Source organism: Tachyglossus aculeatus, chromosome 1, assembly GCF_015852505.1.
Source record: "Tachyglossus aculeatus isolate mTacAcu1 chromosome 1, mTacAcu1.pri, whole genome shotgun sequence".
NCBI lineage: Eukaryota > Metazoa > Chordata > Mammalia > Monotremata > Tachyglossidae > Tachyglossus > Tachyglossus aculeatus.
Window position 1 is genome coordinate 78,838,401 of NC_052066.1, and position 12,164 is coordinate 78,850,564.

Genomic DNA, 12,164 nt, shown 5'->3' on the forward strand with positions numbered 1-12,164 from the left:
CTCTTTCTACTGAGTCACGCTGGTTTTATCTCCAGTGGCTACCAATCAATCTGCGCATCAGGCAGAAACTCCTCACTCTGGGCTTCAAGGCTGTCCATCACCTCGCCCCCTCCTACCTCACCTCCCTTCTCTCCTTCTCCAGCCCAGCCCGCACCCTCCGCTCCTCCGCCGCTAATCTCCTCACCGTACCTCGTTCTCGCCTGTCCCGCCATCGACCCCCGGCCCACGTCATCCCCCGGGCCTGGAATGCCCTCCCTCTGCCCATCCGCCAAGCTAGCTCTCTTCCTCCCTTCAAGGCCCTGCTGAGAGCTCACCTCCTCCAGGAGGCCTTCCCAGACAGCCCCTTCCTTCCTCTCCCCCTTGTCCCCCTCTCCATCCCGCCATTTTACCTCCTTCCCTTCCCCACAGCACCTGTATATATGTATATATGTTTGTACATATTTATTACTCTATTTATTTATTTATTTTACTTGTACATATCTATTCTATTTATTTTATTTTGTTAGTATGTTTGGTTTTGTTCTCTGTCTCCCCCTTTTAGACTGTGAGCCCACTGTTGGGTAGGGACTGTCTCTATATGTTGCCAGTTTGTACTTCCCAAGCGCTTAGTACAGTGCTCTGCACATAGTAAGCGCTCAATAAATACGATTGATGATGATGATGATGATGATGACAGTGACCAGTCCCTCCAGGGCTGGGACAGTGGAGCCGGAAGCCAGTGAGGGGAGGGAAAGGGCTCCTCTTCCAGTGCTAATCAGTTAAGATGGAGAGAGAGCATCAGTACTGTCATGGAGCATGGGTGCTCCATTAGTCGTGGCCCCGGGACTTGACTGGCCAGTGTGGCCAGTATTACATGACCTTATTATTATTGATAACAATAATAATAGCACCAAATACTATGAGTGCATGCCTGCAAGCATGCATGAATGAATGACTGAATGAACGAATGAATGCATGCTAGATCTGAGCTGCTTTCTTCTAGAAAGAAGGTCCAGAACAGAGGTATGCATGATGGCCAGAGTGGACCCAAGTAAGCTTTCTAGGGTGGGAATTAGGGGCCCTTTGAAAATGGCAGACTGGTGGGGTTGAGGGTGGAGAGGGTGGCACTGAAAGAATAGTAGACCTGAGCTGAGGGACAAAAGCAATGGAGATGATTGTCCTGTCACTCTCATAAACTCTTGGTAATCTTTCAGTCCACTGTCCTTTCCATCCTTTATCATGTTCAAAGCCTCAGAGGTAGCTGTTTGGGTAGTTGAGATTATTATTATTATTGTTAAAGATATTATTAATTACGGTTTTTGTTAAGTGCTAACAACATATCAAGCATAGTTAGATACAGGATAATCAGTTGGACACAATCCCTTTCACACATGGGGCTAAGTAGGAGTGAGAACTGGTAGCGAATCCCCATTTTACAGATGAGGCAACAGGCCCAGAGGAATTAAGTGACATACCCAAGGTCACAAATCCTCTGGCTCCCAGAGCCATGCTTTATCCATTAGACCACACTGGGTGAAGAGTGTAAGTGAAACTGGAATCACAGGCAAAGTCCTAGCCAGAAATATGCCCTGCAGTGGGTGTAAAATAAAGGGTAGGATTGAAAACAGGTCCAGAGAAATGGCAAAGTCTAGTTGAAGACTGAGGTAGAGGGCAGAGATGGGATGAAGGCAGAAGACTGGGATCCATAGGACCTATTCAAACTTCTACAGTGAAAGCTTATGTTTGTGTTCACCAAATTTACATTTTTACACAATTCGCATCTTCACTTTTAGAGCTTGTTAAATTTCCTGTGGTGATAATGTATTGAATTCTTGCAAGCACATCAAGAAAAAATAGATTTCTAGTCATTTGCATGTGGTTTCCATGACTTAAAGAGTGTTCGAGGGAGGTATTTTGGACTAGCCGTATAGTTGTATGACTTCCACTATTTTGACTTAATATATCTTCCATTTTTTTCATCATTTGCATTTGATGTTAATATTATTTTTTCTGCATTTTTGAGGTTAGTAAGTGAATATGACCTCCTGCTTGCCAAATCCAACGGCTCATATTCTGTCCTAATCCTCCTCGACCTCTCAGCTGCCTTTGACACTGTGGACCACCCCCTTCTCCTCAACACGCTATCTGACCTTGGCTTCACAGACTCCGTCCTCTCCTGGTTCTCCTCTTACCTCTCTGGTCGTTCTTTCTCGGTCTCTTTTGCAGGCTCCTCCTCCCCCTCCCATCCTCTTACTGTGGGGGTTCCCCAAGGTTCAGTGCTTGGTCCCCTTCTGTTCTCGATCTACACGCACTCCCTTGGTGAACTCATTCGCTCCCACGGCTGCAACTATCATCTCTACACTGATGACACCCAGATCTACATCTCTGCCCCTGCTCTCTCCCCCTCTCTCCAGGCTCGCATCTCCTCCTGCCTTCAGGACATCTCCATCTGGATGTCTGCCCACCACCTAAAGCTCAACATGTCGAAGACTGAACTCCTTGTCTTCCCTCCCAAACCTTGCCCTCTCCCTGACTTTCCCATCTCTGCTGACGGCACTACCATCCTTCCCGTCTCACAAGCCCGCAACCTTGGTGTCATCCTTGACTCCGCTCTCTCATTCACCCCTCACATCCAAGCCGTGACCAAAACCTGCCGGTCTCAGCTCCACAACATTGCCAAGATCCGCCCCTTCCTCTCCATCCCAACCGCTACCCTGCTCATTCAAGCTCTCATCGTATCCCGTCTGGACTACTGCATCAGCCTTCTCTCTGATCTCCCATCCTTGTGTCTCTCTCCTCTTCAATCCATACTTCATGCTGCTGCCCGGATTATCTTTGTCCAGAAACGCTCTGGGCATATCACTCCCCTCCTCAAAAATCTCCAGTGGCTACCAATCAATCTGCGCATCAGGAAGAAACTCCTCACCCTGGGCTTCAAGGCTGTCCATCACCTTGCCCCCTCCTACCTCACCTCCCTTCTCTCCTTCTACAGCCCAGCCCGCACCCTCCGCTCCTCCACCGCTGATCTCCTCACCGTACCTCGCTCTCGCCTGTCCCGCCATCTACCCCCGGCCCATGTCATCCCCAGGGCCTGGAATGCCCTCCCTCCACCCATCCGCCAAGCTAGCTCTCTTCCTCCCTTCAAGGCCCTACTGAGAGCTCACCTCCTCCAGGAGGCCTTCCCAGACTGAGCCCCTACCTTCCTCTCCCCCTCGTCCCCCTCTCCATCCCCCACATCTTACCTCCTTCCCTTCCCCACAGCACCTGTATATATGTATATATGTTTGTACATATTTATTACTCTATTTATTTATTTATTTATTTTATTTGTACATATCTATTCTATTTATTTTATTTTGTTAGTATGTTTGGTTTTGTTCTCTGTCTCCCCCTTTTAGACTGTGAGCCCACTGTTGGGTAGGGACTGTCTCTATATGTTGCCAATTTGTACTTCCCAAGCGCTTAGTACAGTGCTCTGCACATAGTAAGTGCTCAATAAATACGATTGATGATGATGATGATGATGATGAACATTAAAAATAGAAGTACATGTTCCCAAAAGTAAACATTTTAAAATATGAATGAACACATAATTGATATTATCAATATCCCAAAATTTACATATTTTGCTACTCCTAAAATTTTTTCAGCACCCCCAAAATTGTATCTCCTTACATTAAATAAAATGAAAGTGCTATACAAAATTTAGAAAGACAAGTCTAGACTGTGAGGCTCACCTGGGACAACCTGATTATATTTTATGTACCCCTGCACTCAGTACAGGGCCTGGTACATAGTACATAGCACTTAATAAATATCGTAAAAAGTACCATAAAAAAGTAGTCACTGTCTACATTTTAAAGAAAACTATTATTGTTAGTAGTAGATAGATGCACTGTAGACAGAATAAAAACCAAAGTCCAGAAATGGCTATTCTTCAAGTAAGCCATGGCTCTATGTCAAATCTTACGGGAGATATTTTTTTCCGTTTAGCCTATTAAGATTTTAAATTTCAAATCAGTTGGTCTCTGTTCCTCCTTTAGGCTTCCACTAGATGGGTAAGGGGCAAACAAACAAATATCACTGTTATTATTATAGTTTTCCTCTCTCGTGCTAATTTTCAGTCTTGGTTTCTCCTCTTTGTAGCCATTCTACTTTGGTCACATAAATAGCTGTTTTCTAACTTGTGTTTTCCTGAGTACAAAGATACTGTCAGTATTGTTCTCTATATTATTTTCAAGAAAATATTTTAAAAAGTCTCGTCCTACTTTGGGCAAAGCTTTTGAGAAATCAGGCTTTCCCTATTCAATTCAATTCTGTCCTACAACTATTGTGCTATTGAAATTAAGAAACGAATATCTCCCCCTGCAAATTTTCTGAGTGATTTATCTGTGTCCCAGGGTTTTTGTTGTAATAATGATGAGCTATCCAAACCGTAATTTGTAGTGGTAGTTCACCTAATGAGACAGTGTAACAAAGTGAACAGTTCCAATGATCAGCTAATTAGAGCAAAGAGCATCATACTGTAGGATGAAAGTTCTTATTTTATGGTTATTCTCCATGAGGAGAGCCTCAGAAGCAGTTTGATTTATCTGTGCATTAATCAAGACATCCCAGAGGCTGTAGCAATCTAAAAGCGCAACACAAAGAAAATGTTAAATTGAAAAAAACAGCAAGAACCTAGTCACTTGAACTCACACAATAAAAAAAGCTGCAAAATAAAGATGACGGGGTTCCCTTTCAGAGGCAAATAAAGTGAATCGTGGTAACTGAAATAGGGAGAATCCATTTTGTATGAGATCCTGTGTTCCTGACATTATTTTTTAACTCTGTCACATTTTTTTTTCTTCCACCATAAGACTCTACACTGTAAGCTTGTGGTGGGCAGAGAACATGTCTGCCCACTGTTGTACTCTCCCAAGCACTTAGCTCTGCGCACAGGAAGCCCTCAAACAAGACCATTGATGATGATGATGATGATGATGATGATGATGATGAGGCTGTGCAGTGAGGGGTGTTCCCTCTGGGACCTAGTCTGAGGAGATTTAGGCTTATCGCGCTTCAAGGAAGGAAAAGATGTGACTAATTGGGAACTTTGGCTGTTTCCCCAGTAATAGAGAAGTATCAGTAGTAATACTGTCGTCTTTCGACCACTTAACTGAGTGCTTTATTGCAGTACACCATCCTAGATGTTTGGGAGCTAAAGCAAAGGCCCAACACTTGTTCCCTGACCTCAGTCATTTACAATATAACAGGGAAGCAGTGGCCTAGTGGAAAGTTCATGGTCCTGGGAGTCAGAGGACCTGAGTTCTAATCCTGACTTTGCCACTTGTCTGCTGTGTGACCTTGGGTAAGAAACAACTTTTCTGTGGCTTAGGTTCCTCATCTGCTATTGGGGATTCAATGCTTGTTCTCTACCCCAGGATATGGTACAATGCTTGGCACATAGTAAGCACTTAAATGCTACAATTATTACTAATTGTAGTAATTAGTAGTTAGTAAGAGAAGCAGCGTGGCTCGGTGGCAAGAGCATGGGCTTTGGAGTCAGGGGTCATAGGTTCAAATCCTGGCTCTGGCAATTGTCAGCTGTGTGACTTTGGGCAAGTCACTTCACTTCTCTGGGCCTCAGTTCCCTCATCTGTAAAATGGGGATGAAGACTGTGAGCTTCCCGTGAGACAACCCGATCACCTCGTAACCTCCCCAGTGCTTAGAACAGTGTTTTGCATATAGTAAGCACTTAATAAATGCCATTATTATTATTATTATTGTTACTATTAATTATTAGGGAAGGCAGTCACAGAAATGTTTGCAAGCAGTGAAAGAAGACTTAGACTGAATCAGACTACTTCAAATTTAACGTGTCTGAAACAGAACTCCTCATTTTTCCAATCAAAACCAGTCCTTCCACTATTTTTCCTATCACTGTAGACAACACCACTAACCTCCCTGTCTCAAAAGCTCATAACCTTGGTATTATCCTTAAATCATCTCTATCCTTCAACCCACATATTCAACCTGTTTCCTAACCCTGTCGGTTCTAATAATAATAATAGCATTTATTAAGTGCTTACTATGTGCAAAGCACTGTTCTAAGTGCTGGGGAGGTAACAACATGATCAGGTTGTCCCAGTTGGTCTACCTTCACAATATTGCTAAAATCTGCCCTTTCCTCTTCACCTGAACTACTACTTTGATAATCTGAGCAATTTATCCTATCTCGTGACTACTGCATCAGCTTTCTCACTGGCCTCCCTGACTAGGTCAATCAATCAATCCTATTTATTGATCACTTACTGTGTGCAGAGCACTGTACAGAGTTGGTAGACATGTTCCCTTTCCACCACAAGCTCACCGTTTAAAAGGGGAGACAAATATTAATGTAAATAAATGAATTGCGGGTATGTATATGAGTGTTGTCAGCCTGCCCCCTCCAATCTTACCTCGCTGATTTCTTACTATAACCCAGCCTGCACACTTTGTTCCTCCATTCACTGTACCTCAGTTTCATCTCTCTCGATGCCAAACCCTTGCCCGTATCCTGCCTCTGGCCTGGAACTCCCCTCCCTTTCATTTGCAACAGACTGCCACTCTCCTCATCTTCAAAACCTTACTAATATCACATGCCCTTCCAGAACACTTCCCTGATTAAATCACATTTCCCTTATTCTCTCTCTCTCTCTCTCTCTCTATCTCTCTCTCTCTCTCTCACTTCTTTGTTGCCTAACACTTGGAATCGTTTCATTTGCTCTGCACACAGTAAGAGCTCAATAAATATAACTGAGTGAATGAATGAATTTAAGCACTTGATATTCACTCCACCCTCAGCTCCACAGTATTCATTCATTCATTCAATTGCATTTATTGAGCCCTTACTGTGTGCAGAGCACTGTACTAAGTACTTGGGAAAGTACAATATAGCAAAAAAAAGGGGACAATCCCTGCCCACAACATGTACACAGTCTAGAGGTGGGGAGACAGATATCAATAAGAGTAAACAGATAACAACATAAATAAAGAAAATTACAGCTACATACATAAGTGCTATGGGGCAGACGGGGGAAGAGCAAAGGGAGCAAATCAAGGAGAAGCACAAAGGAATGGGAGATGAGGAAAAGTGGGGCTTAATATGGGAAGGCCATTTGGAGAAGATGTGCCTTCAGTAAAGCTTTGAAGGAGGGGATAGTAATTGTCTGGTAGATTTGAGGAGGGAGGGTGTTCCAAGCCAGGGATAGGACGTGGGCCAGGGGTCGGCAGCGAGACAGGTGAGATAGAGGTACAGTGAGAAAGTTAGACCAGAGGAATGAACCTTTTGGGGAATAGAAGGAAAGAAATGAAGAGAGGTAGGAGTGGGCAAGGTGATAGAGCACTTTGAAGATAATGCTGAAGAGTTTTTGTTTGATACAGAGGTTGATAGGCCACCACTGGAGATTTTTACTGGGGGGTGGTGACATGCCCTGAACGTTTCTGTAGAAAGATAATCTGGGCAGTGGAGAGAAGTATGGACTGGAGTGGGGAGAGGCAGTAAGTTGGGGAGTCAGCAAGGAGCCTGATGCAGAAATCTAGGTGGGATAGGATGAGTGATTGTATTAACGTGATAGCAGTTTGGATGGAGAGGAAAGGGCAGATTTTAGCAATGTTGGGAAGGTGAGACCAACAGGATTTGGTGATGGATTGAATATGTGGGTTGAGTTAGAGAGCAGAGTCAAGGATAATGCCAAGGTTATGGGCCTATGAGATGGGAAGGATGGTGGTGCCATCTACAGTGACAGGAAAGTCTGGGAGAAGATAGGATTTGGGAGGGAAGATATGGAGTTCTGTTTTGGACACGTTAGTTTGAAGTGACAGGAGGACATCCATATAGAGATGTCTTGAAGGCAGGAGGAGATGTGAGCCTGGAGAGAAGGAGAGAAATTCATTCATTCAATCGTATTTATTGAGCACTTACTGTGTGCAGAGCACTGTACTAAGGGCTTGGGAAGTACAAGCTGACAACATATAGAAACAGTCCCTACCCAACAGTGGGCTCACAGTCTAGATGAGGGAGAAGAGAACAAAACAAAACATATTAACAAAATAAAATAAATAGAATAAATATGTACAAATAAAATAGAGTAATAAATATGTACAAACATATATACATATATACAAGTGCTGTGGGGAGAGGAAGGAGGTAAGGCGGGGGGGTTGGGAGGGGGAGGAGGAGGAGAGGAAGGAGGGGGTTCAGTCTGGGAAGGCCTCCTGGAGGAGGTGAGCTCTCAGTAGGGTTTTGAAGGGAGGTAGAGAGCTGGCTTGCAGATGTGTGGAGGGAGGGCATTCCAGGCCCGGGGGATGATGTGGGCCGGGGGTCAACAGCGGGACAGGCGAGAACGAGGGACGGTGTGGAGATTAGCAGCAGAGAAGCGGAGGGTGCGGGCTGGGCTGGAGAAGGAGAGAAGGGAGGTGAGGTAGGAGGGGGCGAGGTGATGGACAGCTTTGAAGTCGAGGGTGAGGAGTTTCTGCCTGATGGGCAGATTGATTGGTAGCCACTGGAGATTTTTGAGGAGGGGAGTAACATGCCCAGAGCGTTTCTGGACAAAGACAATCCAGGCAGCAGCATGAAGTATGGATTGAAGTGGGGAGAGACAGGAGAATGGGAGATCGGAGAGGAGGCTGATGCAGTAATCCACACAATCCCTGTCCCCCATGGGGCTCACAGTCTAAGGAGGAAGAACAGGTATTGAACAGATGATTTATTGTTCTGCTGAATGCACAGCACTTGAATCAGTGGTTTTTATTGAGCATTTACAGGTTGTAAAACACTGTACTAAGCACTTGGTAACCAAGCAGTGGTATTTACTGAGGGCTTATTGTGTGCAGAGCATTTTACTAAGCCCTTGGGAGGGTCCAATAGAGTTGGTAAGCATGATCCCTGCTCACAGAGAGTTTACAGGCTAGAAGAGCACTAAACTAAGCACTTAGGAGAGTAAGAGACAGTAAGAAGACACAATCCCAATCCTCCAGGAATGTAATCAATCAGTGGTATTTATTGAGCGCTTACTGAGTGCACAGTAATAATAATAATTATAATAACGATGGTATTTGTCAAGCGCTTACTATGTGCCAAGCACTGTTCTAAGCACTGGGGTAGATACAGGGTAATCAGGTTGTCCCATGCAGGGCTCACAGTCTTAATCCCCATTTTACAGATGGGGGAACTGAGACACAGAGATCAGGGGAGAAGATATAGATTTGGGAATTATCCGCATAGAGATGGTAGTTGAAGATGTGGGAGCAAATGTGTTTTCCAAGAATAGAAGGGGACCAAGAAATATCTATAATTTCTTAATTTATATTAATGTCTGTCTCCCCCACCAGGCTGTAAGCTCCTTGTAGTCAGGGAACGTGTTTACCGATTCTGTTATATTGTACTTTTCCATGCACTTAGTGCAGTATTCTGCACACAGTAAGCACTTAGTAAATACCATTGACTAATTGATTAAATGAAATTGAATGGTCACGCTTATGTACACTTGCAGAAATCCAAAGGACTATACTGTCCTGAGCCTCACCAACCTCTCAGTTGCCTTTCAGCCAATCAGTCCATGGTAATTACTGAGCACTTGTAGTGTGCAGAAAACTGTAATTGGTAGACATGTTAGCCTTTGACACTGTGGGCCATTCTCTCTTCCTTGAAGAAACATCAAACCTGTTTCGTTGACATAGTACTAAAGAGTTTTTTCCCCACTTCTCTAAATGCCTCTTCTCAGACAATCAATCAATCAATCAATCAATAGAGAAGGAGCGTGGCTCAGTGGAAAGAGCACGGGCTTGGGAGTCAGAGGTCATGGGTTCTAATCCCAGCTCCGCCACTTGTCAGCTGTGTGACTTCGAGCAAGTCACTTAACTTCTCTGTAACTCAGTTTCCTCATCTGTAAAATGGGGATTAAGACTGTGAGCCCCACGTGGGCAACCTGTATCCTCCCCAGTGCTTAGAACAGTGCTTTGCACATAGTAAGTGCTTAACAAATGCCATCATTATTATTACTATTATCGATCAGTCAATCATTTATTGAGTGCTTACTGTGTGCTGAGCACTGTACTAAGTCTATCTCTCTGACTCTTCCTACACTTTCATCCCCTTTCTATGGAGTTCCCCAAGGCTTACTTCTGATATCCTACCCTTATTGTTCTACACTCACTTTCCAGGGAACCTTATCAATCAATCAATCAATCAATCGTATTTATTGAGTGCTTACTGTGTGCAGAGCACTGTACTAAGCGCTTGGGAAGTACAAGTTGGCAACATATAGAGACAGTCCCTACCCAACAGTGGGCTCACAGTCTAAAAACCTTATCCATTCACACTGTTTCTGCTAACACCTCTATGCAAATGATGTACAATCTGCCCTTCCATCGTTGTCCTCTCATCTAATCTATGGTCCCACCCTCCTCTAGTTCCTGGGGCATCTCCCCATAAATGTCCTGCCAGCACCTCAAGCTCAATAGATCCAAAACAGAACTACTCATTGTCCCTCTTCCTGACTTTCAGTCGATAGTGCCACTAACCTCCCTGTCCCAGGAGTTCAGAGCCTTGCAGCGTGGCTCAGTGGAAAGAGCACGGGCTTGGGAGTCAGAGGTCATGGGTTCTAATCCCAGCTCCTCCACTTATCAGCTGGGTGACTTTGGGCAAGTCACTTAACTTCTCTCTGCTTCAGTTACCTCATCTGTAAAATGGGGATGAAGACTGTGAGCCCCACGTGGGACAATCTGATTACATTGAATCTACCCCAGGGCTTAGAACGTGCTTGGCACATAGTAAGCACTTCACAAATACCATCATTATTAATGTTATTATTATCCTTGACTCCTGAGTCATATTCAATCTACAGCCAAGTAGCCAAGTCCTATCTATGTGGCATCCAAGAACTTCTTCTCCTTGGCCCCCAGTACAATAGTCTACTCATATTGTGGCTAGGCTATTGGATCAGCCTCCTTGCTTGGTCTTCCTGCCTCCAGCCTCTCCCCAGTTCAAGCTACACTTCATGCATCTACCCAGATCACTTCTTGAAGTGTCACTCAGTGCACGTGTCTTCACCCCTCAAAGTCTTCCCCTTGCATAATGTTTCCTTTCAAGCAAACAATCCTCACAACTAGTTTCCAGTTTCTCCATCCACTTGCCCCTCCTCACACAACTGTTCTCCTCACCCACTACTCCCTAGATCGCTCTCTTCAATCAATCAATAGTATTTATTGGATGCATACCGTGTTCTTCATTCTCATTCTTCAAAGGCTTACTGAGGGCACGTCTCCTCCGAGAGGGATTCTCTGACTAAACCCTCCTTTCTCTCTCCCATTTCCTCTGTGTCACCCTGACTTGCTCCCTTTAGTCACCCCCCTCCCAGCCCCACAGTGCTAATATACATATCTGTAATTTATTTATTAATATTAATATCTGTCTCCCCCTCTAGATTCTGTTAGCTCATTGTGGACAGGGAACATGTCCGTTATATTGTTGTACTGTATTCTCCCAAGTTTAGTTTAGTGCTCTGCCCACAGTAAACACTCAGTAAATGCAACTGACTGAATAACTGACTGACTTTCTCCTTTCCCTTTGCGAATAAGGTGACCCCTCCCCAAATGTTCCCATAGTCCTTTTCTCCCTCTAACCTAAGTCCAGTTCCAACATTGCCACATCAAACAATCAATCAGTGGTATTTATGAATGCTTACTGCCCTGTACTGTCCTGGAGAATACAATACAACAGAATTGGTAGACATGTTCCCTTCCCAAGAGGAGCTTATGGTCTAGAAGATGAAGCCAATGGGAAGCCATTTAACCAAAGCCTTGAAATTACTTTGGAGAGTGTCAGACTCTCTTGCTTTCTTCTCAGAATGATCAATGAGATTTCTGGAGACTTGAAGAGGAAAGAGTGCTAAGTGCTGGGATAGATACAAGATAACCCCTACTGAGAGCTCACCTCTTCCAAGAGGCCTTCCCAGACTGAGCCCTATTTTTCCTCTCCTCCTCCCCATCCCCCTGCCCTACCTCCTTCTCCTCCCCACAGAACCTGCATATATGTTTGTACAGATTTATTACTCTATTTATTTTACTTGTACATATTTACTATTCTATTTATTTTGTTAATGATGTGCATTTAGCTTTAATTCTATTTGTTCTGACAACTTGACACCTGTCCACAAGTTTT